This window comes from Hemicordylus capensis, chromosome 4 (assembly GCF_027244095.1).
Source record: "Hemicordylus capensis ecotype Gifberg chromosome 4, rHemCap1.1.pri, whole genome shotgun sequence".
In the NCBI taxonomy this organism is placed as follows: domain Eukaryota; kingdom Metazoa; phylum Chordata; class Lepidosauria; order Squamata; family Cordylidae; genus Hemicordylus; species Hemicordylus capensis.
This window is the reverse complement of record NC_069660.1, coordinates 214,507,573-214,533,947: the sequence shown is the minus strand read 5'-3', so window position 1 is coordinate 214,533,947 and position 26,375 is coordinate 214,507,573. Positions and strand designations below refer to the sequence as shown.

Sequence of the window (26,375 nt, the reverse complement as noted above, 5' to 3'; positions counted from 1 at the left end):
CCAGGGTAGACCCTGCTTAGCTAAGGGGACAAGTCATGCTTGCTACCACAAGACCAGCTCTTGCCCCTTTGTGGCCAATCGGGGACAGCTGATGATGTAATGAGGGTTGTCATTCTGCTGGAAGTGCAATGCATGCTGGGAAGCCTGACTCAATCCTTGGAAGACGCAGCTCCCAATTTCTGCTATGGAGATTGTGGCTGCCTCAGTTGTGTGTGCTGAGTTTGCAGACCCAAACAGAGGTTCTGCTCATCTGTGGCTAACAGGTCGAAGCTCTTTATCATACCACCCCCATATGGCTCATAGCTAATTTTTAGGGATTTGGAACAAGGCTCTATCCTAGCACTTTGGGCCTCTGACACACATAAAGGTGATCTGGATATGGTGAGTGGCCTTATAACCTAAAAAAAAGAGGTAATGTTACAATAGAAAAGCATTGCTTAATGGATTGTTGGAGTGGCGAGTTTGGAGGTACATGAAATAACCTTATATTAGAGAGACATTTAAATACATTTGATGCAGTTTGGTTCCATTTCTCGGAATGGTATGAACAATTCTGTATGCAGTTTATTGTAATAATAATAAGAAGCAGACAAAATTAGGTAAAGTGGGCCTAATTAGATAAAATGGACAGGGGAATGATGGGAGGGTCTTAATTTATCAGGGAGAGATAAATAGTTACACATTGTAACCCATACCTATAATTTAAATATAAATAAAAACAATAGTTTTGTACACCTATTACCTTTTAGGGATTCATTGTGTTTCGTTATTAAGTCTTCATTATTAAAACCATTTTCAATCACTGGAATGGTTTTACGAGCAATACTTTCAAGTCTTCAGCATTTGAAATCATAAGTTTGTCTTTCCAAAAGCAGAGCAATAGTATACAACCCCAAGTTATTGGACTTTAAACCAGACTTATCAGGTGAAGTTCTTTGACCTGCGCTATGCTGAAGGCTACACTAAATGATCATAATGAAAGCTGTATTTCACAGTCAAAGTTTTGTTTTTGTCTGGCAAAACATACTTATTTTGCAGATCAAATGTAGATACGGAATTGAAGAAACTGAGATGTTAAAGCTCTGTTTGCAATTTTTGTGGCACAGTATATAAATACTAGCTGATCTGGCGCAGAGCATCTGTGCCCCTCGTTTCCCCTGTCTCTCCTCCCCCATCTTCATTTCTTTCTCTCCCCTTCCAACCCCATTTCTTTCTCCCCCCCCCCCCCTCCAGCCCCATTTCATTTCCACCCTTCTCCCTCAGAGGCCAGGCGGCTTTTCCTCAGCAACCAGCTGCCGGTTCTCCTCGACCGGCCATCTGCCGGCCTGGCGGCGGCCGCTTCTCCTTCACAGCTACCTACTGGTGGCTCCTTCCCCTGTGCAGCTGCCTGCCGTTCTGGTGGCCACCGCTTCCCCTGTGTGGCTGGCCGTCCTTGTGGCCGCCGCTTCTCCTCTGCGCCTGCTTCTCCTCCTGTCCCCGTCGCTAATCCGCAGCTCTCTCACGAGAGCTGCCACACATGAGATTAGCAACGGGTACATTTAAGAGAATTAAATATATGGATAAATTAGTATATTTTCATCCTTAATGGCCCAGATTGGATCATGCTGGTGACTGCCACTGACCGATACTCTTTGGGGACAGTATATGTATATTCAAACTTAATTTTTTCTTTGTTTTCTGAAACATTTAATTTGTATAACTAATTGTGACTACTCAGCTACAACATAAATGCAAAGTGTAGAAATCAGATCACATCATCACTCATCATTTTTTACTAGCTGATAAAGCAAGATGTGGGTTGGAGATGCCAAGCAGGCATCCCTTGACATATTGTTTGGGCCTAAATTGAAAGAAGCTGCCAAACAGTTCCACCTCTGAGCTAGCTTGGTGGAGTAAATACAATGCTGGGTTGGGGCATGGTACATCCCAAGATCAAATTCCTGCTCACGCCTGGATGGCTCTGTTATGCTATATGCTACATGCTATATCTGCCTAACCATATTTCTCAGGGCTCTTTTGATAATATAAAGTGATTGGGATATAATTTAAGCTAACAAACCCTAAGGAAGAAAACTTGTTTACATTGAATTCTGCTTGCAGTTTGATTATTGCTCATTGCATCAACGACTGCAGAATATGGGTTTGAAGAATGTGGTGAGATTCCAATGGAGCACTAACATTTGTATATAGCTTTTCTTACACATCCATCTGGTCTCTAATAAGCAGTCTAGAAATAGCTTCTATAGGGATTACACACGATGTCAGTGGCTGATGGTGAATTATAAAAAGTATCCTCACCATCAGATTTGAATAGCTGCAATTAATTGTACTAAATACTTCATATGCATGAACCAGAATCTGGAATTTATGTCTTTAGAATAATAAACAAGAACCAAACGATTATTTAAAGGAAGCAAACTACTAACACATAAAATAAACTAAACAAGAAAGAGGAATTATTCTGTTCACAATACCGTTCTGTTCATGATCAAAAATATTGTGATTTTTTAAAAATAGTACATTTTTGGGGAATAGAAACTAATTTGCATCTTGAACTCCCTGTTTATTGTGAGAACTAAAGGCAGCTCCTCACATTATGACAGCTGCAGGAAAACTGATGCAATAATGTTTCTGCCTTCTATCTGACACTAGAAGTTTTCTTATTTCCCCCCCTGTTGTTTCTTTTCCCTTCTAATCTGCCTTTCAAGTTAAATTGTGGCACCTTGAGCTGCTTTATAGTGGTGAGCAGCAGGGGGCTTCACCTCTGACACCAGTGTAGTATTGTACAGTGTTGGATTTGGCAGGTAGGATGCAGTGCAAAGAGAAAAAGACCCAGAGTGAGACTCAGACAGATGCATGAAGTTGGGAGTGGGGGCATCATTGAAGACTGAAGGAAGAGCAATAATCTGGAGGGAAACTGAGGTAGAAAAAAGAATTTGGAAAATGAGAACAAGGCAGGTAGGCATCTGGGTGGAAAGAGAGGCAGATTTTAAAAAGAGAAATATTTGAAGAGAAATGAAGGAAACAAGCCTAGGAACCTGGGGAAAGACTAAGACGGTGGGGGAAAGTGAGAAAAATTAGGAAAGGAAGCGAAGACAGGCAGCATCTGGAAGGAAACTGAGGCAGAGGTAGCCGGGACTTCCGTGTGCCTGAAGAAGGCTGCCAAATGTAAACTGCTTTTTATAAACTGTTCTGACACCTTGGTCAGCTGAGCGGTATACACATTTAATTAGTAAATAAATGCATATGTTAGAAAGCTTAGAGGGGAGATTTCTTTTATCTACCGCAGCTGTAGCAGAAGAGCACAGATAAGGAGAGCACTGTAATTAATATTGTCTGGAGACATGGAGTTAAAGTTCTAAATAAAGTAGTTTCTTTAGGAAATCCATCAGGGAGATAAATAAGGCCTACATGTCTTGCTGCTAGCTACATACAGGAAGAGGGGGGAGAGAGAGAGAAGGAAGTCTCTTTCTCTCCAGGTGAGAGAATGAAACCTGAAACAATCAGTCTAACAAAGGAGAAGTAGAGTAGAGAAAGCATAGTCAGAGAACAAATGACCTTACTGGCTATTTCTACCCATAATGCCCCTTGTGGTCAATAGGACTGCTGGTGCTAAGAGTGGATGCCATCAGGAGCTGCATCTACAACAAAATGCTAACTTTCCTTGTGCACACACTCCCTCCTCCTTGCAAACACTCTGTCGCGTCGATAGACAGCATGTGTGTGCCCTCCTCTGGCTTGGCCCGTGTATGCTGCTGGACTGCTAATGTACAGAGAAGCAAGAGGAGATAAGGAAAGGGCAGTAGAGAATTGGAGTTGCTCTATAGAACATCTGCAGCACTCTATAGCCCTTTTCCTCATTTCCTCTCCTGCGTCTTCCCCTTGCCTAATAGCACTCCAGCACATGGAGGAGGAGACACTGGCAAAGGGGGGAGAAAGGAAAGGAAGAAGAGGAGAAAGATGGTTTCAGTGCATCCCTTTGCCCAGCAGTGCTATCACTGAAGATCTACTCCAGCGGGGTGGGGGGTGGCAAAGGAAGGTCAATGAGCTAGCGGGGGGGGCATATTGCTGTCCTGCTAGTGCCTCAATAATCCCCCACTCAGGCAACTGCCTCGCCTCATCTCAGGGAAGGGCTGCCCCCGGGCAAAAATGGAAGGAAGAAAAGACAAAGAAATTTTGCTTCTTGCAACTGGTGTTCTTCAAGTAATCATCTGTGTAGTTATCATATGTTTTCTGTGCATGCAGAGAACAGATCTTAGGATATTCTAGAAGTCTGGCAGGGAACTAGCACTTGTCCTCCCTCCCCATAAGAGGAGTTTTTAGTCTACTGCACATGCTTCAAGAGGCAAGGCAAATAGCATTCCACTCAGTTCTTTGGACTGCCTTGGGAAAATAAAGAGTACAGCCAGCAGTGAGATAGAGAGTGGTTGTGCAAACTGCATAGATGACCACTTGAAGAACATAAATTACAGGTAAGTAACCTGCTTTTCATCTTCATCATCTCTGTACAGTCCCAAATATGGGTGACAAGCAAGCTAGCATACCTGGTGAGGTCCGGCTGAGGGGGAAAAAAGAGTCCTCCACTTTAGGAGAACACAGTGCAGTTCTGCCAGATTTCACATTAGCTTTGGCCCAACAGGCAAAATCATGGTGCTTTTTAAAATTTATTTTAAGGACTAAACAGACCACAAGGCAACCTTAGATATGTCTGGAACTGATATCCCACTTAGGAAGGCTAATGAAGTTGCCAGAGGCCTGGTAAAGTGACCTGGATCTGACTGCCTCAGAAGGTGGTTGCCATGTCATAACAGAGCTTAATTATTTCAACAAGCCAGCCAGAAACACACTGAGGGGACATGTGTTGCTCTTGAGTCTAGAATTACACAGCAAAATATTAAAGGCCAAAACAGGCTTTAAATAGGCACACAATGATGAGATAGAAAGACTTGAAGAAAGCAACTGCAGAGGGTAGGTTGACACAAATCAATAGGAGGATTGCAAATCTAGACTTCCAGCACATCCCATCTCATCCCACCTCACAGTGAGACACATAGGACCAATGGCTGCAAGGTGGCTGGTGAAGAGAAAGCTTGCCACTCAAAGGGCAGCACAAGGCAGCCTGGGATAGCATTCAGGGCCTCACTGGGCAGTGCAGACAGGGGGCATTCCTCTGCTTAACTCAGTTACTTCCAACAAACCAAGATATGTACCATTTGCAGAACCAGCTTACAATTCCCTCCATATCTTGAGCTGGGGGAACCCCAGTTTCCCCACCATGTGTGAACCCAGTCTGCTTACTCTTTTTTTGTTTTTGTTAACTGCGGTCTTCACTTCCTGCTCTTGTTCTTGATTATTTTAATATTCATATTGACTCATATTCTAAACCTTCTGTTCAACATTCTCTTGTGTATATATACACACTTGCTTTAACTCTGTTATTCCCACTCATTCTGCTGGACACATCTTAAATCTGGTTATTTCTTTGCAATGCTTCATCTCTCATCTTGATTAGGGGTGAGCATGGACCAGCTGCAGAGGTTTGGTCCAAATTCAGTTCAAATTAGACCGAACCACGGGTCCCCAAACCAGTTTGGTTGAACCCACCAGTTGGGCCAGTTGGGTCAATGAACTGGATCAAAGCAGTTTGAAGTAGTTTGCATTTGGACCACTCAAATCGGCCCAGTTTGCAGCAGATTGGTTCATGGTCAGACTGGTCCGTGCACATCGCTAATCTTGATTCTATAGTGTTTCAGATCATTGTCTTCTTTGAACAGTCTCTATATCCTCTTCTCCTTATTTCCAAACCTCTTCAGAATCATAATTTTTTAGATCCTGCGTGGTTCTCTTTTATTTTCCCTTCCCCCCCCCCGCATCCTTGCTGTTACAGTCACAGTACTCTGTTGCTGTTGCTTTTTGTTTTGTACTTTCTCATGTTCCCACTGCCTTTCATTTTCTTCACCACACTCCTTTGCACTATTGCTTATCTCTTTTCTTACACTCTTTCATTCCTGCATCAGAACCACTGAAAATATCTGGCACAAATCTCACTGATTTCATTCAGTATAAATGCATGCTGCCTCCTTCTCATCTGCTTTATTTATTGCCATCTTATCCAGTGTTGTTCTCATCCTCATTGCCTATTCGCTTCTTCCAGTTTTCTTCCGCTTTCTTCTTTGCCCAGTTATTCAATTTATTCTAATAGTTTTGCTCAATTATTGTTGATAAAATTCCTGTTATTAGTTCCTCATTCCTCTCTACTACTTCTTCTAGATTCTCTTGCTTTACCAGATTCTTGCTTTCCTTTTCCTCTCCCCCCATTTCTATCCTTGATGTTGCTTCTTTTCTGTCTTCAGTTAAACCTACCATTTGTCCTTTTGATCCCACATCCTCTTGCTTTTTATTAACTATTTATGTCTGTTTCTCTCCCCCCCTTATCTATATACGAGTATTTCATCTTTCTCTTTGGATGCTGACCCTTCTTGTTTTAAATATTTAAAAAAGAATGGGGGGAAAGTAGCCTTTGGCCCACCAACTCTAGAGTCATCTGCTTCTCTTCTTTATTTAGTCTCCAAACTACTTCAATGGTTTGTCTATTTTCAGTGCTTTATGCCTCCTTCTTTCTTCTGTTTCTTGTTATTCTTTTAAGACTGGATTTTGACCCCAAAATTCTACTGAAACTGCTCTGTGATATTTTTTCTTCCATATGCTAACTCATAAAAACTCTTTCCTATTCTTATTCTCCTTGATCTTTCAACAGCTTTTGATACAGTCCATCATTCTCTTCTTAGTTAATTTCATGAGAACAATTCAGAATCCTTGCAATATTAAGAAATCGTGCAGTCCTCTTGCTGTGCCGCAGCTGTGCCCATTCATGAATGTGTTCTTCTACAGAGCTATATCCTGGTTGTCCCCTCAAACACTTCTAAATGGGCTCTGCTCTTGTTGAATTGCTACTTCGGTCCATTAGGCCACATTGTGCTATGATATTGTGCTGTGTGTATAATCTGCCTGCCAAGCTGATCCTAACCTTACTAAACCCTAATACATCTGTAAAGATGTATTATTTTTCTGCATAAAAGGTCTCCATGGAAGTAAAAGAGCAGTTCTGAGGACACTACCCTAGCCAGAATATAAGGGCCACTTTAAACATTCAGCAAAATCAACTGATAATGGTTTTTCTTCTGAATTGTACCAGCTTAGACTGCAGATGTAGTTGAGTTGTACATGTGAATATTTCCCTGTAAAAATACTCCCTGCATATAGAAACATAGCACACAAAAAGAAAAACTAGTTATACTCTTTTCTCTGCCATGCTAATTTTCTGTGCCCAAGGATTCTTTCTATTATGAGAGGACATTCAAAATCCAATCCCTATCTGCAGCCTGAAGTGGTACAGTCCATGTTTCTGTTAATATATAAACCAGCCCCAGTCTTCTCTTTTTAGGCAGGAAGCCCATCCACGCAATTTTAGCTACACCCTTGCCTTGAAGCAGGGGTGTAGCTATAAATGAGAGGATGGGTTCAAAGTAACTGGGTCCCCCAGCTTCTGAGGGCCCCCAGCTCCAATCCTCCCTATTTTCTTCATTATCTCTCTCACTCTGAGCGGCCGCTGGGGAGAGGGGTGAGCACGGGCCCCCTCTCCCATAGCTACACCTCTAGCAAGGAGCGATTCTCTAGAGTAGAAAGAACAAGTACAGGCAAATCTCATTACTCATGGGGGTTCCATTCCTCACCTACTACCATGAGCAATGAAACTGCAAGTAAGGAGGCATTATGCCTATGGGAAAAGGAGGCATTATGCCTATGGGAAAAGGGGGGGGGGAGTTGGCGCCAGAATGGGGAAAAGGTTTAAAAAATGCTAAACACAGAGGAGTGGGGAGAGACCATGAAAACACATGAAAAATGTGAAAAAGTACGATGTTTACTGTACTTCCATGTACTGTGCTTCCATGTGCTCAAGAATGCTGCCCCAAATCTGTGAAATACCCCTCAAAACTGCAAAAAATTTCAGGGGTGTGTGTGTTTTTTGGGGTTTTTTTTTTTAAATTTATTTAGAAGAAATGACCTGAAGTTAGCCACAAAATGGCTCCTCCTCACCAAATGCTGGCCAGAAGTGACCTCCACGGTCACTTCTGGCTCTCTAGCATCCATGGATACGTGGGTTTTAACCCTTTAATGAAAATGCAAGTTAGACACCTGTGAATACATGGAACCACAAATTGTGGTTCCAAAAATAACAAGGTTCTACTGTATCTCTCCTGCATCTTTTTGTTTTTTGATTCTGTCTCTGTTCAAGCTTTTATTTCTAGACCTGTCCTGTAGATTGTACTTAATGCTGCTCAATAGCATGCAAAGGATTTGGCATGATGTAGTAGCATTATTCCATTTATCTACAAACTGAGAGAAGAATTCCAGTAGTGCATGGTGGGTACTTTTGTTGACCAAATGAGGCTGGGTGGTAATATCTCCCTGCCAGATTTCCCTTGGGATTCCTGCTTTGAAAGAAACACTGGTGCCATCTTCTTATCTTCAATCAATTATTTTTATTACGGAACTTGACCAGTCTGACCAGGCCAGTTCCACAAGACACCCGCTTAAGGCACCCCCTCGAAACCCCCTCCCCCGGTTTGATCCTGTCCCGGGGGGGTGTCCACAAACAAAATTTAATTTTTTTAACTTACCCCCTCCCGGGGGTTCTCCAAGGCAGCAGGGGGGTGGGTGCGTGTCAGTGGAGGTTCCCCCTCCTCCTACCAGCCTTCTGTCCTTCAAAAACAGCCTCGTCTGGCCATTCTTTGGCTGTTTGGGCCTTTCTCCTAGTGCGGTGGCCATTTTGGAGACCACCACACCTGTGCAATGGGCCTCTGCATGGCCTGGGTTATACCACTGAACCAAGGGCCACTGAACCGAGGGAAAGTCCTGAACGAGCTGAAGAACAGCTGAATGGGGCCATTTTTGAAGGCGGGATGGCTGGCGGGGGAGGGCAAACTTCCACGGGACACCCCCCCCCACTGCCTTGTAGATCTCCCCCCCAACCGAGGGGGTAAGTCTTTAAAAAAAGTTTTTGTTTGCAAACCCCTTCAACAGGCCTGTGTGTGTGTGTGTGTGTGTGTTCAGCCTAGGGTCAAGCTGAACCAGGGGTGTTTTAGCTTGACTCCAAGCTTTCGAACCAAACCAGTTTGACTTCAAATTGGTTCGATTTCGAACCCGTTTGTACATTCCAAGTGTAAGGAAGAGGGTAGCTCTAGGGCTAACCTCCTACCCTAAGAGGGCCATTACGGTTCTGGTTTTGCAATATCTGAAAGGAAACAGGGAGGGAGCCACTGATCTAGTTGCTGGAGCTCCTCACTCCAACACAGCATATCTACAAGTAGGCTACATTTAGGTCAGCCTGTCAAAGAGAAACCTTTCTGCTAGAAGTAGATCTGTGAAATCAGGACACTAAGATATAAATTGTATGCCATCCTGCCTTGTCTGGGCACACACATCTGCCCACTGCTCATTGAAGATAGAAGAATAGAGGAAACAAGCAGTTCACGAAAAAGAAAGGTTTATACCATTGGTCCTCAATGCTGTCAACAACTGGGAAAAGAAGTAACTAAGAGGTATTGGTTCTTACAAGGGTTAGTGAGGAGCTTTTTTTTTCTTGTCTGGAAAAAAACCCCACAGGTCTCCCCCCCACCTTCCACCCTGTCAACATATCCACTTGATCCTAAGCTAATATCTTGTCCCTTGACTTTGGCTCTTTGTGATGTCATCGTCCTCAGGGATACAGGAAGTGGGAGGCAGAGAATCAGGTAAACTTACGACTACCATAGATCCAGCAGGTAGGTCTGATTTCCTTGCCTCAATGAATTGGTGGGATAAATTTTCACCTTGTGTTTTTTACTGCTCTGTTCACAAAAAATATTTCACGACTACAACAAATATTTACAGTATATACCACTTCTCAACAAAAGTTAGCAGGGCTCCCATCCCACTAAATCCCTGCTTCTATGATGAGATACCCCTCCTGCCACTAAAACCATACCTGAAATTGTTGATAGTGATCATGAAGGACACAAGGGAAAAAGAGGTAGCAGATTATTAGTATCTCTCTCCATCAGTTCACTCGTTCCCAAACCGAGGGCCAAATTAGACATAGGAGGCCCCATTTGGGCCCCATTTGCCTAAAAAGTACAGGAGGTTCGAATATTTACACTGTGCTAATGGAACCACTCCTGGGAATTGGTGGGGACCCCAAACGACGTTTTAGGCTTGTGTGGGGGAATTAGCTAGCTTGAAATGGAGCAGTCCCACTTTCAGAATAAATTTATTCAAAGCTTCGGTTGTGGAAAGAACTGAATGGAGAGGTTAAAGTTTTAAATAAGAAAGAAGAAGAAACCCAACAGAGGAGTGAGAAGATCACCATCTTCTTCCCCTTCAGTGCCACTTGGGGTAAGAGACCAAGTGTGTCCTGTTGGCTCCTTTTGCTACCACCTGCCTGCTTCTGCTTCCCCCTGTGAGACTGCAGCCTGCTGCCTCTGGGTAACATCTGGGGAGTGTGTGCAGGACTAGGGCCAGGGGTGGGTGACTCGGCAGTTCCTGGGGTCAGCTGCCTAGCTCTGGGCTTTATAGGAATGTTGCTTGTGGTGGCAGGCCTGCCACCGAAGGGGTCACCACCGAAGGGGTGACACCAAAGAGGATTGCCCCTTTGGGGGAGCCACCTGGGGGGATAATGAGGGTGAGGGCCAGGCTGTTTGGCTCAAGAGCCCTCATGGTGTGTGAAGGTGGGTGGGTATTTTAATTCAGCTTCTCTCTAAAATCCTGGGTGAGTTGAGTTTTAATGTGTCTATCTGGAGATGTGGAGACAGGCGATGTCAGCAAGCCGTTGTAGGGGAAGGGAAATCAGAAACTTAATTGCTGTTTCCCCTTCTGACTGTCCTGCCAGCTCTTTGACTTGGAAAGCAATATCAACCACCCACAGAGCCTTGTCTTGCTCCTTTGTAATGCCAGGTCAGCCCAGAATAAACCTGAAACCATCCATGATCTGATTCTGGATGAAGGGGCCGATCTGGTATGTATTACAGAGACTTGGTTGGGGGAGGCTGGTGACCTGGTCTGGTCCCAGCTTCTCCCTCCAGGGTACTCTGTTGAGAAGCAGGGGAGGGGATGTGGGTGGGGAGGTGGAGTGGCTGTGGTCTACAAGAACAATATCTCCTTTGCCAGGATCCCTGTCAATGTGTTTGACCATATTGAATGTGTGTACCTTAATTTGGGGATCAGCGATAGACTGGGACTTCTGTTGGTATACCGATCGCCCCACTGCCCAAAGGAGTCCCTAACTGAGCTGACGGACTTGATCTTAGGCTTGGCCTTGGAGTCTCCCAGGCTTGTGGTGCTCAGGGACTTCAATGTCCACTTTGGAATCAATTTGTCTGGAGCGGCTAGGGAGTTCATAGTGTTCGTGACAACTATGGGCCTATCTCAAGTGGTCTCAGGACTGACACATATCGCTGGTCACACGCTTGATCTGGTCTTTCTCTATGAACAGGGTGGTGTTCCGTGGGTGGGGACTCCAGTGATTTTCCCATTGTCATGGACGGACCACCATCTGGTTAAGATAGGACTCACGACCACGTCTCGCTTTCGCAGGGGCGGAGGGCCCATTAGGATGAGCCACCTGAGAAGGTTACTGGATCCTATAGGATTCCAGGAAGCCTTGGAGGGATTTAGTGTTGGCTCTGCTGGTGACCCTGTCAACACTCTGATGGAGAACTGGAATAATCAACTCACCAGGGCAGTGGATACGATCGCTCCTAGGCATCCTCTCTGACCCGCTTCAAAATTGGCCCCTTGGTATGCAGAAGAACTACGGGGGCTGAAGCGGCAAGGTAGACAACTAAAGCATAAATGGAGGAAGACTCAACTAGAATCTGACAGATTATTACATAAAGAGCATTTGAAGATCTATGCTCAGGCGATACGTGCGGCAAAGAAGCAATTATTTTCCTCCCGTATCGTGTCCGCAAGTTCACATCCAGCGGAGTTGTTCAGGGTTGTGAAGGGGCTAATGTGAGCTCCTTCCCCCTTGAATTACTACTTGGAACCAACTATTACTTGCTGTGACCTTTTAAATGATTTTTTTGTGGACAAAATCTCCCATATTTGGGCCGACAAAGATTCAAACTCCACAATTGTTACAGAGTCCGATGCCAAGGTGTCCAGCAGCTCCCCTTATGTGATTACCCTGGATCAGTTTCAGTTCGTGACCCCCTGAGGATGTGGACAAGTGGCTTGGTATGGTGCAGCCTACTACCTGCCCTCTTGATCCTTGTCCGACATTGCTTATAAAATCTGGCAAGGAAGCTGTTGTAGAGTGCCTGGAAGAGATCATAAATGCTTCTCTGAGGGAGGGCAGGATGCCTCCTTGTCTTAAGGAGGCAATCATTAGACAACTTCTGAAGAAGCCTGCCTTGGATTCCTCAGAGTTAAGCAATTACAGGCCTGTCTCCAATCTTCCATGGCTAGGCAAGGTGATTGAGAAGGTGGTGGCCTCCCAGGTCCAGTTGGTCTTGGAGGAAACTGGTCATCTAGACCCATTTCAAACTGGCTTTCGGGTGGGCTATGGGGCGGAGACTGCCTTGGTCGGCCTGACGGATGATCTTTTATTGGGAATTGACAGAGGGAGTGTGACTCTGTTGGTCCTTTTAGATCTCTTGGTGGCTTTCGATACTATTGAACATAGTATCCTTCTGGAACGTCTAAGGGGACTGGGGGTGGGAGGCACTGCTTTGCAGTGGTTCCCCTCCTACCTCATGGGCAGATTCCAGATGGTGTCTCTTGGAGACTGTTGTTCTACAAAATCTGAACTTTTGTATGCTGTCCCTCAGGGCTCCACATTTTCTCCAATGTTGTTTAACATCTACATGAAACCGCTGGGAGAGATCATCTGGAGATTTGGTGCAGGGTGTTATCAGTATGCTGATGACACCCAAATCTATTTCTCCATGTCAACATTATCGGGAGAAGGCATAATCTCCCTAAACACCTGCCTGGAGGCAGTAATGGGCTGGATGAGGGATTACAAACTGAGGCTGAATCCAGATAAGATGGAGGTACTTACTGTGTGGGGTCGGAACTCAGGAGATGATTTTGATCTTCCTGTTCTGGATGGGGTCACGCTCCCCCAGAAGAAACGGGTACACAGTCTGGGGGTGCTTCTGGATTCGAACCTCTCCCTGGTGTCCCAGGTTGAGGTGGTAGCCAGAGGTGCTTTTTATCAGCTTTGGCTGATACATCAGCTGCATCTGTTTCTTGAGATGAACGACCTCATAATGGTAGTATATATGCTGGTAACCTCTAGGCTAGATTACTGCAATGCGCTCTATGTGGTGCTGCCTTTGTATGTAGTCCAGAAACTGCAGTTGGTTCAGAATGCGGAAGCCAGGTTGGTCTCTGAGTCATTTAGGAAAGACCATATTACTCCTGTGTTGAAAGAACTGCACTGGCTGCCAATACATTTCCAGGCAAAATACAAGGTTCTGGTTATGACCTATAAAGCCCTAAACAGCTTAGGCCCTGGGTATTTAAGAGAACGTCTTCTTCACCATGTGCCCCACCACCTGTTAAGATCATCTGTAGAGGTTCGTCTGTGGGTGCTGCCAATATGCCTGGCGGCTACTCGGGAACGAGCCCCTGGACTGCAGTCCCTGGACTTTGGAATGTGCTCCCTGTTGAGATAAGAGCCTCCCCATCTCTGGCAACTTTTAAAAAGGCACTGATTTATTCACCCTGGCTTTTAATTAGATCTATGGTTCTAGAAAGGAAAAGTGGCAGAGGGGGATTATTATTATTATTTTAAATACTGGGTTTTAAATGATTTTAATTGTTAAGTAATTTGATGTTTTAAATTTTAATTGTAAACCACCCAGAGATGCAAGTTTTGGGAGGTATAGAAATGAAATAAATAGATAGATAGATAGATAGATAGATAGATAGATAGATAGATAGATAGAATGAAGGGATTTCGCGGTACAGGAATAGAAAATAATGGTTAAATAGCAACAGAATTAAACTAATAAGACTAGAAAGACCAACAAGTTACAAAATACTACATTACAGCTCACTACGAGAAAATTTGGCTTGAGTTTCTGAATTAAGTTCACTCAAGGCTGATGAGAGAAACAGACACTTTTGGATTTTAGGAGAAATGAGGGGAAAAGGAAGTAGAGTGTTGAGAATAGCAGTTTTATAAGGGGCTATATAGTACCTTGCTCCTTCCCAGAGGAATACTGTGAACCCTTGCAGTCCGGTCGTTACCAAGAGGCTTATTTCCTCCGAAGCAGGCAGGAAGGCAGGAGTGGGGATCTAGAGACTGAGTAGGGGTCTGGGAACAAGAGAAATTTGTTTTAGAAGGGACCAGACTCTCACAGCCAGGAGTGCTGTGCAGACCAGGTTAGGAAAAGGGCTGGTTGGGGGTGAAAAGTAAAGCAGGAGTGAGCGCCAAGGCAGGGCAAAATAGAGGTGCCTGCACCAAGACATAGGAAAAAGATGGTGGATCCAAGGAAGAACCACCTGGTGAATCTGAGGTAGGGACATGAGTGACCCAGGAGACACAGAAAACACACGATTGATGGTGTCTTGATCTTGAATTATTGCCTGAGGGCATTATTCTGATCGCACCTTGCAAAAGTGGACAATAGGGACAAAGGACAAGATGCAACATGGGGGTCTGGAGCACCTTCCTTATGAGGCTAGGCTACAGTATGTGGGGCTCTTTTCCTTGGAAAAGAGGTGACTAAGGGGAGACATGATAGAGATGTATAAAATTATGCATGGAGTGGAGAGGGTGGACAGAGATTAATGTCTCTCTCTCTCACACACAACACTAGAAACAGGGGTCATCCCATGAAACTGAAGGTTGGGAAATTTAGGACCGACAAAAGGAAGTACATTTTTCACACAACACATAATTAATCTATGGAATTATTTTCCATGGGATGTGGTGATGTCCACCAGCTTGGATCACTTTAAAAGGGGTGTAGACAAATTCATGGAGAAGAGATCTACCAATGGCTACTAGTCTGGTGGCTGTGGGCCTCCTCCAGTCTCAGAGGCATGATGCCTCTCAATACCAGTTGCAGGGGAGCAACAGCAGGAGAGAGGGCATGCACATACCTCTTGCCTGTGGGCTCCCTAGAAGCATCTGGTGAGCCACTGTGTGAAACAGGATGCTGGACTAGATAGGCCTTGGGCCTAATCCAGCAGGGCCGTTATTATGTTAAATTTGTTCTATTTAAAAGTATAGAGTGGACTTCTTCTTGGACAAAGGCTAGGGAAGGTCTGAAAGACCCGTGTAGGAAGAGAAGAAATTGACGCATCAAAGATTATGTCTCGTGTCTTCTGGAATATCTGGGGACAGCTAAAACGTAAACAAGCTAGCTTCCTTCACCTTGAGCCAGCCATTAACATACTTGTTAGTAAAGGATATGACCTGTTGCTTTATCATCACTCCTTCCTGAGGAGGTCCTATCTTGACTTGAACTGCTGTGCCAACATAAGGAGAATAAGAACATAAGAACATACCAACAACCCTGCTGGATCAAGCAGCATATATTGGAGGGAGGTACGCCGAGAGCGTCTGGGAGAACAAAGAGGGTGAAGAGAGGAGGGGGCTAGATCCTGTCAGCTCCCTGACCTCTCCTGACGAACAACAGCCATCTCACCCTGCTTGAGCATTCCTGTCTCTACTGAGGAGGTTTGTTTTTGCAGCCCCAGACCTTCTGAAGGACTGGCTTGGGATTGCTGCCCTATTCCACCTGTTCCTTCTCTCTGAGTGCTTGACTTGTTTCACCTGTCCCCAAGGACCAGAGAACTCTTGTGAGAGGAGATATTTCTGGAGTCCTTGGCAGCATATATTGGAGGGAGGCACGCCAGAGGCGTAGCCGGAAGACTGCCTGTAGGTGGCCACCGAAGCCAGCCGCCAAAGGGGGGCAGCCTTTGGTGCTGGGCCTTTGTTGTGGGACTGAGATCTGGGGGGGTGGAGTTATAAGGTGGGGTGGGAGGTCTGGGTTGTTTGTTGCTAGTTCTCCCTTTTATTGGGTTGTGCCAGGCCTTCTGTTGTCATGTGTTTGGGTTCTCTTGGGCAGAATGATGGCAGGTGTGTGTCCAGTGGCTCTGGGGCAGCTATTACTGTTGTGGTGGGGAACAGAAGAATTGGCGATGGCGGAGCAGCTGGCCGTTACAGGGGAAGGGAAACCAGTAATTTAGTTACTGTTTCCACTTCCAGCTGCCCTGTCTGCTCTCTGGCCTCGGGGAGCAGTTCCCTTCCCACAGAACCTAGTCTTGCTCCTTTGCAATGCCAGTTTGGTTCAGAATAAGACCAAAATCATCCATGACTTGATCATGGATGAGGGAGCCAACATGGCTTGTATAACTGAGACCTGGATGGGGGAGGCTAGTGGCCCAGTTTGGGCCCAGCTTCTTCCATCAGGCTACTCTGTTATGGAGCAGGCTAGGAGAAGTGGGCAGGGGGTGGGGTGACTGTGGTCCATAAGGATACCATTTCCCTTACCAGGGCCCCTGTGCAACAGTTGACTTATATTGAGTGTGTCTTTCTAAGGCTGGCAACTAGGGATAGATGGGGGATTCTGTTGGTGTACCGTCCACCCCGCTGCCCAACTGACTCCGTAACTGAGCTGATGGAGCTGGTCTCAGAGTTGGTGTTGGAGTCACCCAGACTTTTGGTTCTGGGTGACTTCCATACCCATTGTGAGGCTGACTTGTCTGGTGCGGCTTGGGAGTTCATAGCGGCCATGACAACTATGGGCCTATCCCAACTAGTTTCAAGACCAACTCATGTTGCCGGCCACACACTTGATTTGATCTTTTGTTCAGATCAGGGGAGTGTTCCATGGGTGCGGGATCCTGTGGTTTCCCCATTGTCATGGATGGACCACTACCTGGTTAAGGTTGGTTTCACAGCCACAACCCAGCCCTGCAGGGGTGGAGGACCTAAAAAGATGGTCCACCCGAGAAGGCTGTTGGATCCAGTAGGATTCCAAAAGGCCTTGGAGGGTTTTGATGTTGGTACTGCCAGCGATTCTGTCCATGCCCTGGTGGGAACCTGGAATAGGGAACTCACCAGGACAGTAGACACAATCGCTCCTAAGCATCCCTTTAGATCTGCTTTAAGAGTGGCCCCTTGGTATACAGAGGAGTTACAGGGTCTGAAGCAGCAAGGTAGGCGACTGGAGTGCAAGTGGAGGAGAACTCAGTTTGAATGTGACAGGACACAGCATAGAGCCCATTTGAAGGCTTATGCGGAGGTGGTACGTGTGGCAAAAACGCAATTCTGGTCTATGTGCATTGCTTCTGCAGGTTCGCGTCCAGCAGAGCTGTCCCGGGTTGTGAGGAATTTGATTCAGGCTCCTTCCAACTCAAACCAGTCCCTGGGGACTTTGTTCTGCTCTGATGCTTTTAATGGGTTCTTTGCAGACAAAATCTCCTCTGTTCGGGCCGTCTTGGACTCCACTGTTTCTGCAGAGTCTATTAAGGTGGTGTCCAGCAACCCCACTTGCAGTGTTAGATTGGATCAGTTTCAATCTGTGATGCCTGATGACGTGGACAAGCTGCTTGGGGCGGTGCAGCCTACCACTTGTTCTCTGGATCCTTGCCCAACTTGGCTGCTTTTATCTAGCAGGGAGATTGTTGGGGATGGCTTAGTTAATAGCATTAACTCATCGCTGAGGGAGGGTAGGATGCCTCCTTGTTTGAAGGAGGCAATTATTAGACCACTTCTTAAGAAGCCTTCCCCAGATCCCTCAGTGATGGATAGTTATAGGCTGGTCTCCAATCTCCCATGGTTGGGTAAGGTGACTGAGAGAGTGGTGGCTAACCAGATCCAGGGGTTTTTGGAGGGAACTGATTATCTAGACCCATTTCAATCTGGCTTTAGAGTGGGCTATGGGGTTGAGTCTGCCTTGGTCGGCCTGATGGATGACCTTTACTGGGGAATCGACAGAGGGAGTGTGACTTTGTTGGTTCTTTTGGATCTCTCGGGGGCGTTCGATACCATTGACCATGATATCCTTCTGGATTGCCTGAGGGATTGGGGATAGGAGGCACTGCTTTGCAGTGGTTCCGCTCCTATCTCTCAGGCAGATTCCAGATGGTGGCGCTTGGTGACAGTTCCTCTTTAAAACGGGAGCTATTATATGGAGTCCCTCAGGGCTCCATTTTGTCACCAATGCTTTTTAATATTTACATGAAACCTCTGGGTGAGGTCATCAGGAGATTTGGTGCAGGGTGTTATCAGTATGCTGATGACACCCAAATCTATTTCTCCTTATTATCATCTTCATCATCAGGAAATGGCATTCACTCCCTAAATGCCTGCCTACAGGCAGTAATGGGCTGGATGAGGGATAACAAATTGAAGTTGAATCCAAGCAAGACGGAGGTGCTCATTGTAGGGGGCTGGAATTTAAGGGATGAGTTAGATCTTCCTGTGCTAGATGGGGTTACACTCCCCCAGAAGGAACAGGTACGCAGCTTGGAAGTGCTCTCAGGGTCAGAGCATCTGCTTAGCACACAGAAGTTTCCAGGTTCAATCCCTGGCAGCAGCATCTCCAGGTAGGGCTGGGAAAGTCTCCTGCCTGAAGTGCTGGCAAGTCACTGCCAGTCAGACAATACTGAGCTAGATGGCCCAATGCTCTGACTTCGCAGACAACAGCTCCCTATGTTATATGAGAGCTTCTACCACTAAGAGCAGCACTCTGTTCATTTCCTACCTCAGAAGCCTCAGGTATCAGAAATGTTCTTTCCCGACTCAGTACTAATCACATTGATCGATTGTACATGCTGTGCCAATGGGAACTCACAGAGAATTTGTGTGTGTGTGATTCTGTGGGGCTGCCCAGGCCAGAGGAAAATACTGGTGTTCCCAACTTCCCCACCTGGATCAGCAATCCACCCTTTCCTCCTTCTCCTTGCTCCCAGTGACACCATCATCAGGTGCCCCGACAGAGCTGGGCATAGGCTCAGCCCCCTCCCTAACAGCATCTGACTACACAGAAAGCCAAAGAGGCAGACTGTGTCTTAGCATGGAGGTTCCTCAGAGCAGGTTAACCCCACCCCCTCCTGCCATGGCTCAACTACAATCTCAGGAGGAGGCAGCAGGAGGTTTATTCCCATTGTGACCACAGAGGTTAAGGGGTGGGGTGGGGCTTATTTCACCCCTCCAAGAACTATGCATCACCCTCTCCCTTCTCATTTCACCCTCTCCCTTCTCACTGCATCACCCACCCACAGTGGTGGATTAATGGAGAGGCAGAGTAGGCATTTGCCTATGGTGGCAAAATTTGAGGAGCAACAAATTTTGCCCCTCCTCAAATTTTGCCGCCCCTCTCTGAGGACAGTGGCTGCTGCAGCAAGGGTAGAGTGGGCGAGAAGAAATCTCCTCCACTTTTTACCTTTTTTTTTAAAAAGACAAACCTTTTTTGTTTAAGGTAAAAGGGGGCCAGCAAAGCTTAATCCGCCCCCGCCCACCCACCCACCCCTTTCCCTTCAGCTCCCGCATATCACTTGATTCCTTTGCTGCTGCCAGAGTAGCAAGAAATATGGGGAGGGGGAGGGAGAGAGAGTTTCAGTGGGAGGAGGGAAGGTAGTGTTGGGCAGAGAACAATTTGTTATGGGTCAGCTAATACATTTATTATTATTGGGAGTTATATGCTGCACTGCATCTTGTCTGGAACTGCACTGCTTCTTGTCAAGCTCAGGAATGTGTTTGTTGTTATAAAAGCCCAATGCTATGGCTGATTACTTAGAAGTAAAGCCCGCTCTGTTCAATGGAAGAAGGGCCTGGATCACACAGTCATTCAAATGTAATTTTAATGTTGGTTACCAACATTAGTGGTCTGAGATTAATCAAAGTGAATCAACAGTCTAAGATGAACCACCTTGGCATGGTTCACACGATCACCCTAATATCATTAACCCATACTAAACCTAGATTTGAACAACTATGTTAACCAGGCCAAAGGCAAAACAAGAAACCCAAGAAGAAAGACAAAGCAATGCTATACATGTTTAAATTTTCTCAGCTTCATTAAGGTTTTGTCTCCTCTAACCAACATGTCCTCCATCTTGACCTTGAAGGTGAATCTTTTGAAGTCAAGTAACAACAGTATTTTCTTTGTCAAGTTCATTCATTCATTCGTGGCTACGTTGAATAAATATCCCATCCTATGGCTGTTTACTTGGAAGTAAATCCCACTGTGTTCCATTGAAGAAAAGCAAGACAACACATCCAAGCAAGTCAGACAAGACAACAGCAGATAGGTTTAAACCTATGTCAGCTTTATTGAACTGTATTGAGATTTTGGGCTCAGACCTTACTTAAAGGGTATCCCTTTTGGTTTTAAAATACCCACAAATAACTTCTTTTGAGTTGTAAGCCAAGCATGGCAGCTCAAGAGAAAGGCAATGCAAAGAAGGTAAAAAACCTGTTTTATCCAGACCCAGTGGGATCAACATCAGCCTAACAAGGCAAAATTCCTTCTCTGCTTCAATGTGTGGCAGCCAGCTAAGCCTGCATGGTCAGGTTATGGTAGGTTGGTTATGAGAATTTAGGTTGCCATGTTGGTCCTAACTACAAAACTAACATCCTAAATATATCTTACTTCATCTGTCAACATTATAAGGTGGATTTCTCCTCATGCAGCCCTGAGGAAACAGGATGCAAGCTCTTCCCCCAAACTCAAGGATGTGGGGGACCTTTGACTGACCTGCTCCCACATAGACCTGATCTCCTGGCTCCTGACCTCGGCTTTGACTTGACCTGACTTCTCTTGCTCCTGCACAGACATGACTTCTTGGCTTCTGACCTCAGCTTGTTACAGGACCCGACATACCTTCCTCCTGAATAGACTTGAATTCTTGGCTTCTGACTTGACCTCAGTTTACATCTTGCTTTCCAGTGAGTCCTCACCATGAGATCAGCACTGCCCAGCCCTGCAAGGCACAATAATATCTATTGTACCCAAGTACATCTAGTAGTACACTGTGGAGGAAGAGAATGACTGTGTTATGTACATCTGTTTGATATAAGAGTTAGGTTTGCCATTAATAGCTTGCATCTTAATGCACACACAACTTTATTTTCTCTTTTTCATTGTCATACCAATTCCTTCTTTACAAGGAGAGCCTTTCCTTTAATGGGTTAAATTTGAATTTGTTTGTATATTTTTAGTTCATATTTGTGCTATGAATGTGTTTTCCCCCACAGAATCACACAAGAAGCACCACACAAGGAATCCTCTGGCATTCTTAGGTACACAAAACATTGAGAGTGACCCAGCATTAAAAAGGTATTTTGAATTTAGGATTAATAATTTGTCATTCCAGCTTTGTGGTAACTCAGAAAAATGTGAGTTTTCCTAGAATGTGCATTGTTCAGATGACCCTAATTTAGATATTACTGAAAACAGCAATATAAACTGTTGAACTGTTGGATAAAATACATCTATCTGAAGGTTGTATTAGAGAGCTGAGGAGGGGAGATTTATCTGCCCCAGCTGCAGCAGAAGTGCACAGGCAAGGGAGCAGTGCTAATTAATATTGTCTGGAGACATGGAGTTAATGTTCCAAATAAAGTAGTTTATTTAGGAAATCCATCAGGGAAATAGGTAAGACCTATCATGCCTCATTGCTAGCTACATATAGGAAAAGGGGAAGGGAGAAGGAGGAACTCTCTCTCTCTCTTTCTCTCCCTCTCCCTCTCCAGGAGAGAGAATGGAGACTATTAGCCTAACAAAGGGGAGGTAGAGTAGAGAAAGCATGGTTAGATGCTCTTACTGGCTGTCTCTACCCCTAATGCCCCTAGTGGTCAATAGGGTTGCTGGTGCTAAGAGTTGATGCCATGTGGGAGCTGCACCTCCAACAGACCGAACCTTCAAAAGAGATGATGAGGAACAGCAGCGCTGGAGAATGATCAAAGGTCACAGTATAATGAATTATATAGAGCATAATTCCCTAAAGAGGGTGTGACAGGTATAATCAGGGAGTGAGGTCAGAAATTCCCAAGGCAATGGCACTCAAATGCAAAGAGCAAGCTGCAGGAGCTGTTTGGGAGGTATTCTTCATATTTGTTCTGGGCTGGGGCTTGGCAGGGAGGATGGGGAGCAAAAGAGACTGTGTAGAGGAAGGAGCATTGCACATAGACAAGGGGGATGGGGAGCATGAGAAGAAAAACACTGAAAATGGTGTAGCTGCATCCTCTCACTGACAACCCATGAGATGCACAGTATTTGTTGAGGAGGAAGTTCTTCCTGATCTACTGCAAATCAGCCAGCGATGGATCAGTAGATCCCAACAGACATTCTCCCCATTCCCATATTAGAGGAACAGGTTTTTTATATGCTACATCATGATGTGAGTTGAAAGTGTTTTCCCCAAAAGAAGTCATCACATCCATCTGATACGTTTACCTCTGACCTAGCCTGCTGTAAATTTATTTATTTAATTTATTTTTTACATTTATATCCCGCGCTGGTAGCTCGTGTAAGTTTTCCCAAATAAATTCTGCAAGCCAAGATTAAAAGCCTAAACATGAGAACTGTCAGGGGCAGATTAAGCTTTTTGCCACCCATAGGCAAAAAGGCTTTTGCTGCCCTTTTACCTTAAACAAAAAAAGTTTGCATTCCGCCCCCCCCAGTAAAAAGGGGCGGGACTTTCTCCTTGCCCACGCCACCCTTGCTGCAGCCGCTGCTGCTCACAGAGAAGAGAAACAAACTTTTTAAAAATAACTTTTTATTCAGTTTTTTACAACATAAGATACACACACACATAAAAAGAAAAAAGAGAAAAAAAGAAAGAAGAACACAAACAACAACAAAACACAAGAGGACTTCCATCTCATCATTAGAGCAAGTATAAGTTACAATACCCAAGTCTTGCCTGTAATTTAATTGCCCCCCCCGATAAATCATACGAAAGTCAGCTCTAGGGCATTTTAAAGACATATTTGTTACCACTCAAAAGCTTGATAGAAATCAATTTTATAATATGTTTTTAGGTAAATAAGAAGACGGTCCCACTCCCTTTTAAATACTTCAAATTTATTTCTTAATAATGCTGTTAGCTTTGCCATTTCTGCCAATTCTTACACTTTAAGTATCCAATCCTCTTTACTCGGGCAATGGATGTCTTTCCATTTGTATGCAAATGTTAATCTTGCTGCTGCTGTCAGATACATAAAGAGGGTCCAATATTTCCTAGGCAATGAACTGTTATCAATACCTACCTGTAATAGTATTGTTTCTGGGCTCTTAGGGAAAGTCATTTTAAACACTTTCTTAAGCTCATTGTATATTAAATCCCAATAGCCTTTAGACTTATTACAAGTCCACCATAAATGTATATAGGAACCCTCCTCTTATTTACACTTCCAACGTTTGTTTGACATGTTCTTGTAAATTAAAGCCAACTTCTTAGGAGTTAAATGCCATCTGTACATCATCTTAAGATTATTTTCCTTTAAATTAGAACAGGCAGTGTATTTCATGTCTTCTATCCATAGTTTTCCCCATTTCTCCAAGTCTATATTGTAACCAAAATCCTGAGCCCATTTAATCATTTAAGTTTTTACAACTTCAGTTCTTTTATCTTCCAATAATAACAGATCGAACATCCTAGAAACTAGTTTGTCTTCCTTGTCACACAACTGTTGTTCAAATTCTGACTTTCATTGATTAAAACCCTTTTTGCAATCTTGCTTGAATAAGGCGCTAATCTGGTGATACTGAAACCAAGAAATATTCCAATCCTGCATACGATCTAGTTTTTTAAGTTCGTATTTTGCACCTTGGGGAACAAGCAGTTGTCGATATGTAGGCCATGTCTGTTGCATATTTTTCTGTTTTCTAGATTTAACTTCCAGTGGAGATACCCAAAGTGGAATTTTTGGTTCTAACACAAGTTTGTTTTTCATCCATACCATATATAAGCTTTTTCTAACATAGCGATTTAAGAAGTCTTTCTTTACTTTTGAGAGGAGAAACAAACTTTGAGGAGGGGCAAAATTTGCTGCTGCTCAAATTTTGCTGCCGTAGGCAAATGCCTACTCTGCCTCTCCATTAATCCACCACTGAGAACAGTGTTCACATGTGCTTAGCTCCTCCTTCACCCCCAAATCCAGGTTCTTCTTTCTCCTTTCATTTCTCAGTTCCAGACTGCAGAGAGACTGAACAATAATACCATGTCAGAAGCCTCTTCCATCATCATCCCACAACCCATTTAAAAATGCCAACTGAAGTAAGAGCCAGCTGCTTTACTTGAAGCATTTAAACTAACCCTGAACATAATGGTTAAGTTAACCTTATGCAGGCTGAGGAGCCCGCCATGACTGTCCTGAAATATTCTAGATACAAAGAGAACCAGAATTCAGAAGTTGCTAAGAAATCCTACTTGCATTGCCAAAGTAATCAGCTTTCTCTCTCTCCTCTCCTAGGTCTTTCTCTTGCCTTCTCTCTAAACATAGCTGGTGGAAAATGCTAACAAAACAACAGAGAAAAGCATCAAGCACCTGCTTTCACATAGCTCCTCTGGCCATTTGACAGGTGAGCCAGCAGGGGGAGATGTTACTGAGGGAGGACATGTCACAGTTACTATAGCAACTTGGATCTGCAATGGGCAGTGTTCCTGTTGAGTCTTAGGGTCAAGCCAGATTTGACAGTGGGGCATACATGATCAGATCTGCTATTCTTTAAACAATTAATTGCAGCGGGCATAAGTATGATATATGATACAAGTATGATAATGTGATCAGGATCATGGTGCTGAGGTGGTGGCAGCAGCTTAATCCTTCCCTCCTCTGCTGTTTTCCCTGGAAAACTGCCCTCCCCAGTAGCTACCTCACTATTCAATACTGCACTGGCATTCTTCACTGCCCCTTTACCAAGCACGTTTTGAATAAGCCAATGGTTGACTGAAACATTAACAATTGAAACAGAAACAGCAATTATCACAGGATAGCACAAACAACATACACTACTGTTTCATGATGAACAACAAACTGTTCATTTATACAGGGTGCAGGGAAAATATGCTGCATCTGATGGTTTCATTTTGTCTCCATCACTCCAGGCACCCATCTGTCCAGCATAGGCCTGGCTGCTTCCATGCTCATACCCAGAACCAGCTGTACTTCATATCCAGAAGATGTCAGAGTGCTGCTTGCCTCCAGTCTAATTTGGTTTCAGGAGAACACTATGAGTGAGGACAGAAGGAGGAAGCAATTCTTCCCATGTGGGAAGGATGGAAGAGAAATAGCACTGAAAAAAGAAAAATGGCTGTGGCAGCAGAGAGAATGATCTTTGCTATTGTAGGATATCACACACACACACACACACACACACACACACACACACACACACACACACACACACCCCTCCTGTAAATGAGGCAGATTATTCCGTGGTTTAAATTCAATAGTGCATGATTTAGTAAACTTCATTTCCATCTTCATAATGGTTAATGAACTCAATAAGAACTTGCTTGCCTAGTCCCTCATTATCCAAATCCTGTTCACAAACCTCTCTGTTATCTGTCATAATGCTACCACAACCCATGTAATATATGGGACACTTGTCCATATAGTGCCCTTTAATTGTTAGTTTTTGAGGGTTGCCCAATTACTGCTAGGCACTGAATGCCACTGTTTTACCTTTCGGTTATGGTTCATGTGTTGGAAGTCCCATGTTGAGGATTTCTGTAATCAGAATGGCAAGAATCTACATGTATGAATTGAGAACTACAATTGCCATTATCATCTGATTGAGCCAGTCAAAATTACATATATATTAAAACTTTAAATATTATCTATACTCTAGGATGTTACTTTTCTTTTAATCTGTGAGCTTCCTTGCTACTGTTTTTCTTCTGACAATGTGTTCTTTAATAAAAAGGATTAGAATGTAAATATTTAGCTTTGTGAAATAGCTCTTGACCTTTATTTCAGATATTTTATCAGGGAGTTCTAGAGACAGGCCAGTTTAATGCTGCCTGGGAAATGCAATACTTATTTTGGTAAGTAACACATTGGTTTTGAAAAAATGAAACAATTTACCAGTGTTAACCAAGTTAGTACTTGGAAAATATGAATTTGTACAATAGCAAACCATAACGGTTACAAGACAGCTGTTCCTATCAAAACACATTTCATGTTCATAATTGTTCTAATAGTTCAACAGTGATAATTCCATGAATGTCAAGCTGAATTCTTTGGAAGAAGGGTGGGATAGGAATGTGATTGATAAATAAATAGTTGTTGGAAAGTTTTCATGGGGAATTTCTTCTGTATAATCATGACTAGGAGCATATACTGATCCAGCTCTTTT

General features: G+C 44.3%; 1 long non-coding RNA gene across 3 annotated transcripts; it reads left to right on the top strand.

The window, feature by feature from the left end:
• The first annotated feature begins 171 nt into the window (after positions 1–171).
• Positions 172–25,957, top strand: LOC128323355 (uncharacterized). Of its 3 annotated transcripts, none has more exons than XR_008306223.1 (4): positions 172–381; positions 21,266–21,347; positions 24,488–24,596; positions 25,123–25,957. It is a non-coding gene; the product is annotated as an uncharacterized LOC128323355 (long non-coding RNA). The 3 variants fall into 3 exon arrangements; XR_008306224.1 differs by lacking the exon at positions 172–381 and adding an exon at positions 9,808–9,824; XR_008306225.1 differs by lacking the exon at positions 172–381 and adding an exon at positions 20,612–20,956.
• Positions 25,958–26,375: the final 418 nt, after the last annotated feature.